Genomic DNA, 8,318 nt, shown 5'->3' with positions numbered 1-8,318 from the left:
ATCCAACCCAAAACATATGCAGGAAAGTTGCCATGCGACAAATGGGCACCTTCCAAACTTCAGTAACAAAGCATATACCACTACCACTACTAAGCAATGGCTTTTTAGATAGGGGACAAACGTATGATCTACAAACCAACACCACTGTCCCGATCTGGTTTTGATACTCCTGTCTCCACGAGCGGGATCTGTGCCAAATCATCCACAATAAAAGCATTCAATCTCCAACGGTAAAAGGGATCTCTCTTAAAACTAGCACTCATACACTCTCTTACATTTATCTCTACTAGAGACTAACTTAACCATTAGAGCGTTCTCCTGAAACACCCTCCCAGAGCATGGCGGTCGGTCTGTTTCTCTCGTTGTGATTCATATCTTTGCCAAGAACCAATATAATCAGAGTTGGAAACCCCCCGGATGCCCGACATCATATATATATATATATATATATATATATATATATATATATATATATATATATATATATATATATATATATATATATAATATGTTTTTCATAAATTTTAAAATAATTTTAAAGTTCAAAATATATTAGATTAAATTTTGAAACAAACTAACTTTTATAATTTAACTAGACGGTATCCTACACTTTGCAGCGGGCAAAAGTCCATTTGATGCAATGAAAGCTAAAAATGGCTGAAATTTTGCCTTTATAAAGAGGCAACATGTTCTGAGCCAATCTTATTCTCTTTAATATCATTAAGACCAAGCTCAATAATTACAAAAACAAATCATTAAAAATAGAAATCAAACAAATACTTAAAAAAATGTATAAATAACATTTGTATAGATTAAGTAAATAAGAAAAAGTCATGTATTGTAACGACCCGACTTTTCTTAACTAATATTTTGGGGATTTATGAAAGTTTTTCTATAAAAATGAGAAAATCTAAATTTCAGAAACAATTTACATCCCAGGGTATTATCGTATTTACAATATCAAAAACAACACATGAAAATCTAAAACATCAAACCACAGGTCTTGTGAGTTATATTATACTTTATAATCCAACATTCTATTCTCTTCTTCTCATAATCTACTCTTCTGTTCTCAACTGTCCATAATCTTCTACTTTATTCTCATATCATCTAATTGTTGGGTTTGTTCAAAAATAGTTTGCAAAAACTCAAAATATTGGAAACGAAAGTCTCAAAAATTTCAAACACAATAACACATAATAATCCACCAAGGATCTTCTTGTAAGAAATGGAAAGATAAAAACACAACCATAGAAGAAGGAAGATGATAACAACCTTTGTTTTCCCTTGATTCCTCTTGGGAGGGTTGAGTTTTGATGAAGAATGTGGAACCAAAAGACACCAACAATTAATCAACTTGTTGTAATGCTCGTTACAACTCTTAAGATTTAATTCAAAAAAGTATGACTTAAAGAGAGAATGCAAGTAACTCTTCAACACTTCAACACTTTAGCACTTTGCAAGAATGTAATAGAGTGAGGGACAGGAGCTTATTTTCGACCAAAATGTATGCAAGAGAGTGTGAGAAAATGAAAGCCTCTAAATCATTCATAAAGCAAGAATATTACCTGCAAGTCCTTAACCCATTAAGCACTCCATTCACCTAAGGCTACTTGTCTTCCCATGCTTCCAACCTATGCATTCTTTTCCTTATCATAATCAAAAGACCATAACTTCTTTATCTATAAAGAAGTTATGGTTTTGACTAAAGAAATAGAGAAAATGTTTAAATTTTATAAACACAAGTTTTATAAAATATAAAATATAAACTTTGTCTTTAGGTAAAAGACAAAAGTATTCAACTAGTCCAAAAGGTTGTGTATGACTTATTAATTCATACCTTATGAAATAATGTGTTGCTTGTATTGTATAATAATTATTTACATGAAAAAAATACTTTCCCAATTTATTATAAGTGTTTATGATAATTTAGTAAAATCAATTTCTAATAAATGATCAATTGTATCAAGTTGTTGTTAGTGTGACCCTTAATATCATATGCTAATTAGCAATATCATTCTAATATGAGTCTTGAGCATATTAGATCTTTCAATCTCCCATTTTTGTAAGACTCATATTAGATTGATATAGACAGTGGTGAATGTCTAGCAACATTTCATTTCCTCCATCAACATACGATTTTGTGCCATTCTATCAACGCCCAATCCCCAGAAGCCCAAGGCTACAATTGGTGTATAAGGTAAGTTTATCAGTTATCCCTTTGTTACAGACATCATGTTGAGCATGAGATATAGATCGCGGTCAATATCATATAGGTGTTCAACTTTACATCAGGCCTTAGATGTCTAACTCTCAACGAATAAGAGCAACAAATCCCATTTTGACTACATACGCCTCTTGCATAGTTCACATCATAACTGAAAATAGCTTTTATAACTGCCTGGTTAAGGAACAACATTTGACTATATCAAAGCACAACATTCCCCACACTCAAAACCCACATATGTATCTCAGGTGTTAAGGATACACAGATATTACCTTTTATCAAGTATCATTCATGACAGCGATCCACGAAGTGATCTTGAACAGGTCAATCCAATACTTGTTCTCTATCAAGTACCGATGAGACTGGTTACAACACTTTGTCAGCCATTCTGATTCATATTAGTCTTATTTCATTATTGTTCCAACAATAATAACCGACTATGGATTTTAGAGTGAATAAATTTACTCAAGGATTAAACATGTTAATAAAGAACTCAACAAATATTTAATGAAAAGATCATATGTAATATATATCATAGTCATTACAATAGATGATGCTACAAAATGTTCCAATATTCAATACTAATAGATAGATCAAATCTAATCACTAGAATAGCGAATTTCAATCCCTCGATCATGTCCTTCAAACTTTTCTTGAGGAAGGGCCTTCGTGAAAGCGTCCGCCAAGTTTTAATCAGTTTGAACTTTGCGAATACTGATTTCACCATCTTCAACTTTATACCATATAAAGTTGAATCTCCAGATTATATCCCTCGTCTTCTTGTGTGATGTGGGTTCTTTTGCCAAAGAAATTGCACCCTCATTGTCACAGAAGACTTCTAGGGGATCCTGAATGGAAGGAACCACGCCAAGATTTCTAATGAATTTCTTCATCCAAGCAGCCTCTTGTGCAACTTCTGAAGCAGCGATGTATTCAAACTCTATAGCGGACTGTGCTACAACACTTTGTTTGGAGCTCTTCCAAGACACTACACCCCGATTGACAATGAACACATATCCTGATTGTGACTTACAATCATCTTGATCTGTTGTGAATGAAGCATCAGTGTAACACTTTACACTCATGCTTTCATCAACACATCCATAGACGAGGAACATATCTTTAGTTCTATACAAGTGCTTAACGATGTTCTTCACAGCTATCCAATGAATCTCCCCTGGATTTTGTTGGAACTTGCTTGTCATGATCATAGCATAAGCAAGATTAGATCTAGTACAATTCATGGCATACATGATAGATCCAACTGCTGAAGCATATGGAATATCTTTCATCTTGTCTAGTCCATTTTGAACCATTTCAACACATTGTCAATGTATGTACTTTGGCTTAGACCTATTAATCGTTTTGATCTATATCTATAGATTTTGATTCCAAGAATATATTGAGCCTCACCTAGATCCTTCATTGAGAAGCACCTTCCTAACCAAGACTTTACACCTAGTAAAGTCGGAATGTGATTTCCAATGATAAGTATGTCATCCACATATAGGACCAACAAGGTCACTGAGCTCCCATTAGTTTTCATGTAAACACAAGATTCATCTTCGTTTCTAACAAAACCATACTCTGTGATTTCTTCATCAAAACGATGATCCCATTTTCGAGATGCTTGCTTTAACCCCTAAATGCATATCTTAAGCTTACACACTTTATTAGGATGCCTTTGGTCGACAAAACCTTCGGACTGAACCATATAGACATCTTCTTCTAAGTGTCCATTTAGAAAAGCGGTTTTGACATCCATTTGCCATATCTCATAGTCATGATAAGCAACTATGGCAAGTAGCATCCTAATAGATTTGATCATAGCAACTGGTGAAAAGGTTACATCATACTTAACCTCTTAGGTTTGAGTGAATCCTTTAGCAAAAAGTCTTGCATTGAATGTGTGTAAATTGCCATCCATGTCAGTCTTCTTCTTGAAGACCCACTTACGCCCTACAGTCTTACATTGGGGAGGGAGTTCAACCAAATCCAAGACTTGGTTTTCTCTCATGGATTGCATCTCTGCGTTCATGGCTTCAAGCCATTTTTCAGATTCAGAATCTGCCATTGCATTTTGGTAAGTGACAGGCTCGTCGGCATTCATCATCATGAAACATTTGTCAATGAAAAATCCATATCTCTCAGGTTCTTGACGAATTCTACTAGATCTGTGAATGCCTTGTGTTTTAACAGGTTGAAGAGTAATGATGTCTTCATATTCAACAACCTCTTGTTCAGTACTAGTGCAACTCAAAGATTGAAGAGCATGTGTCATCTTTAGAAAGCTTTTCCTTCTTCTTAGGTGGTGGGTTTTGGGGAGATTTCTTTCCTTTTCCATTGTCAGCTTGTGGATTCCCTTTGGAGTTTTTGCCTTGATTCTTCTTCTTGACTTGTCTCTCCCGAATCATGAGCACTTGGGGGATTTTCCTTGGGATGTTTTTCTTTATAGTTCTGAGCATCCCGTGAAAGTCAAAGATTGAGTTATCCCGCCCATTCATGTTGTAGTTCACGATGAATGCATCATAGCACTTTGGCAATGAATTCAGAATTATGTATGCGGCCAAGTCCAATACATATGGAGAGCCCAATCTCTCCAATTGGTCCAAATGGCTTTTCATATTGAGAATATGAGTGCTCACATTCTCGGTTTCTTCCATCTTGCAAGTATGAAGGGCTCGAACAGTTTCAAATCTTTCAGTCTTTTCTTGCTGACCAAACATCTGCTTAAGATGCTCAATCATGTCAAAGGCAGTGAAGAGTTCCAGATCCTGCTGAAGATCAGGAATCATAGTGGCAAGCATAAGGCATGAAACATCAAGTGAATCATCCACATGCTTAAGCCAAGCATTATGTGCAGCCTTTAGGACAGAAGGTGGTTATTCCGGGACTTGTGATTCAAGGACATAGTCTTTCTTTTCTTGTTTTAAGACAATTCTCAAATTTCTGTGCCACTCCAAAAAATTAGAGTGGCCCAAATTTTCTTTTTTAAGCATGGATCGAAGGTTCATTGGTTGATGATGTGTTATAGTAGTTGGTGGAGCTATCTATAAAGTTTAATAAAGTTTTATTTAGTATTTAATTATTTAAAAATAATGTTATTTTGTTTCCAAAAACATTATTTATTTAAAGTGTAGGATCCAAGTTACAAATTAAATAAATGGTTAGGTGAAATTTATCCCACTTACTCAATTTTAACAACATAAATAGCTTTTATTAATTACACCACTTGTAATTCCTAGATGTATGAGACCCTTAACAACCCATTTGTTAATTTGACATGTTTGGTCACATATATGTCTTGGAACACCCTTGCTTAGGTGACCTTTATCACAAGAGGTTTCCAATCAAGTCATCCAAGTGAAAAAACTTGTACAATTGGCCTATAACTTGGTTATAGAAATCGCAAAAATACTTTGGCCACCAAAAGATAACACAAATGGTTAGGTATCCTTTATCCTATAAGCATTATACAAATGGTGTGCAAATGTTTCTACAGTTGGATGGCATAGACTTGCCTTTTGAAAGAGATTTGGATGTTTTATTATTCTATTTAAAACATATAATATCATGATAATTTCATGCATCCAATTAATCATGGTATCAGTTTTCAAAAAAAATCACATTCAAGGTTCAAATATAAAACCTGGTTTTTATACTTGGATCGGTTCAATTTTAACGATAATATCCAAATATTAAGTTTTATTTGAGCCTTGTAGAACCTTTTAATATTGTTTAATAAAACTTCCTTTCATTAAAAATATTTGGAGTTTGTATAAGTTTCATAATCATAATTTTTAGACTTATATTTTGCTATTTCAAAATTTTCTGTAATTAATGTTTTTAATAAAACCGGTTTTTATTTTAAAACATTAACTTATTACATCTTATGTTCAAATTTTAAATTTTGAAAAAAAAATCCATCTGATGTTTATTTTGACCAAAAAATAGTATTAGTTTGTGAAAAGCTAAACTATCAACCACACAATATATTTACTTGAAAAAAAACAACACAATCATGCATTTGATATAAACAAGCCTTAAATTAGTTAACACTTTTGTGAGCCAACACAAAAGTGTTAAGTGCTTCCTAAGGGACAAAAGGGACCAAATAATACAAGTTGTTCTTCATGTGATCTTCATGTGATCTTCAAGCTCTCACTTGCAATAACAACCAACTTTGTTGCAATTTTATAAGATCTTTATAAAAATTATGAACTTTTATAAAAACCTTATAAAACTATGGCCTCCACTTGAAGTATTGAAAAATGGCTTCCATCTTCATCTTGTTATATTTTTCATAAAATAAGTCTAGTCTAAAACTAATCTATTACATAAAAATAAAAAAATAAAAACTAGCTACTTTTATTAGATATTTTTATGAATAAAAGAATATGACAAACCATTTTAAAACAAATCACACAAACAACAACACAAATGGTTCAAAGCATGTTTATGCACTCTAAAATACATATAATCATAAAACAACCTTTGTTTTTCTAAGACAACTTTAAGTGATAAAAAGTGCATGTAAGTTTTTGTCACAAAAATAACAATTAAAAAGTTCTTAAATAAAAAATAACAATTCTCCAAAAACTAAGATTTCCATAAATCAAAAAATCTAACCAAACTTGCAAGGTAGCTCTGATACCAATGTTGGAACCTGAAAGTGAACCTCTTGCAATGTAAAACTATTGAAGATCCGAAGTTACTCTTGAGTCCGAAATGCTTTGTGGTACGAAATGGAAGTAGAGTTAGGAGTAGAAAATGTTCCGACATGAAGAAATGATCTGAGATCATGTGTCAGTCTATGCATTAATTATTCTTGTCTTTTATTTGATGTAACTTTTCATAGGACCAAGTCGCTTTTGTTTATTTGGATAATCAGTATCCCAGAAGTAGTGTCATTATCCGGTCCTTTGTATGTTAAACGGTTTGTACGATGTTCCTCCTTGACTGTTTAAGGAGTGATTTAATGACAAGAATTATGTGGATTGTTCTTCCAAAGATAGCATATTCTCATATTAACTCTCTTTTACCTTTCTCTCATATCAAACACTTTCAAAACATTTTACTTGTTCATTTATTGTCTTTACCTTGATTATACTCATAGTTGTGCATTTATTACTTGAAGTACTTTGTTGATTTCTCTCTTCAGTCTCGACTTGTCTTGCCAGACTTGACTGGAATATATAATTATTAGCTGACATTGATCTTAATCATTAACGCAAGGTTTGAGTTTTCAAACCTTGTCCCTGCGCATCATATCCTTGTTCTCACAATTAGTATCAGAGCTTGAGTGGTTGTTCTCTGAATCAAAAGATCAGATTGTAGTTGACTCGAAAATACCTTGGTATTTCAGTCATTTCTGTGTTCAGGATAAAAGTTCTTCTATATACCACTTTTGCTCAAGATATCTTAACTTCAATGGCTGCTTCTAATTCTCAACAAATGTATTCAATATAAATAGCATATAACGTGGGTTGCCCTTCTCGTGCCCCACTACTAGTTGTTGAAGAGTATGATCACTGGAAAGTCATAATGGAAAGATTTTTATTGGTAAAGAAAAAGGTGAAGCCATCTGGAGATCCGTTAAAGAAGGTCCACATGTTCCAGTTCGAACAATTGTTAGAGATGCTGCTGATGACATCGAAAATCTGCATGCAGATCAATTTGCCTTTTCTGAAATGGTGTTTGGTGTTCCACCTTCTATCTTTCAGCACATTAAACTGTGCAAATCCGCTAAAGAGATTTGGGACACACTTCAAGACCTGTTCGAGGGATCAGAAAACATGAAGGATACGCGTCTAACCTCCGTTTACAATAAGTTCGATACTTTTACTACAACTCCTGGTGAATCTGTTGCCTCGACTTCAAACAAATACCTAATCGTTGTCAACAACATGACAACTCATGGGATAGTTCGAACCCCACTTGAATAAAACCTCAAGTTCATTAACAGTCTCAGAAAGGGATGGGGAAATGTGAAATCATGTCTCCAGAGTAATGGATCTCTGAAAAAGCTAAAGCTTTACCAACTCTTCGATGACCTTCAAGGTCATGAATCAAATGTTGTACAAAACCCTAC

At 33.6% G+C, this 8,318-nt stretch overlaps 1 pseudogene; it reads right to left on the bottom strand.

Annotated features, from left to right (window-relative positions):
- Window positions 1-2,916: 2,916 nt before the first annotated feature.
- Window positions 2,917-3,543, bottom strand: LOC145111642 (secreted RxLR effector protein 161 pseudogene; annotated as a pseudogene).
- Window positions 3,544-8,318: the final 4,775 nt, after the last annotated feature.

This window comes from Lactuca virosa, chromosome 5, assembly GCF_052849685.1.
Source record: "Lactuca virosa cultivar CGN04683 chromosome 5, Lactuca_virosa_CGN04683_v6, whole genome shotgun sequence".
NCBI lineage: Eukaryota > Viridiplantae > Streptophyta > Magnoliopsida > Asterales > Asteraceae > Lactuca > Lactuca virosa.
Note: the sequence above shows the minus strand (reverse complement) of the source record. Positions and strands in the feature narration are given on the sequence as shown.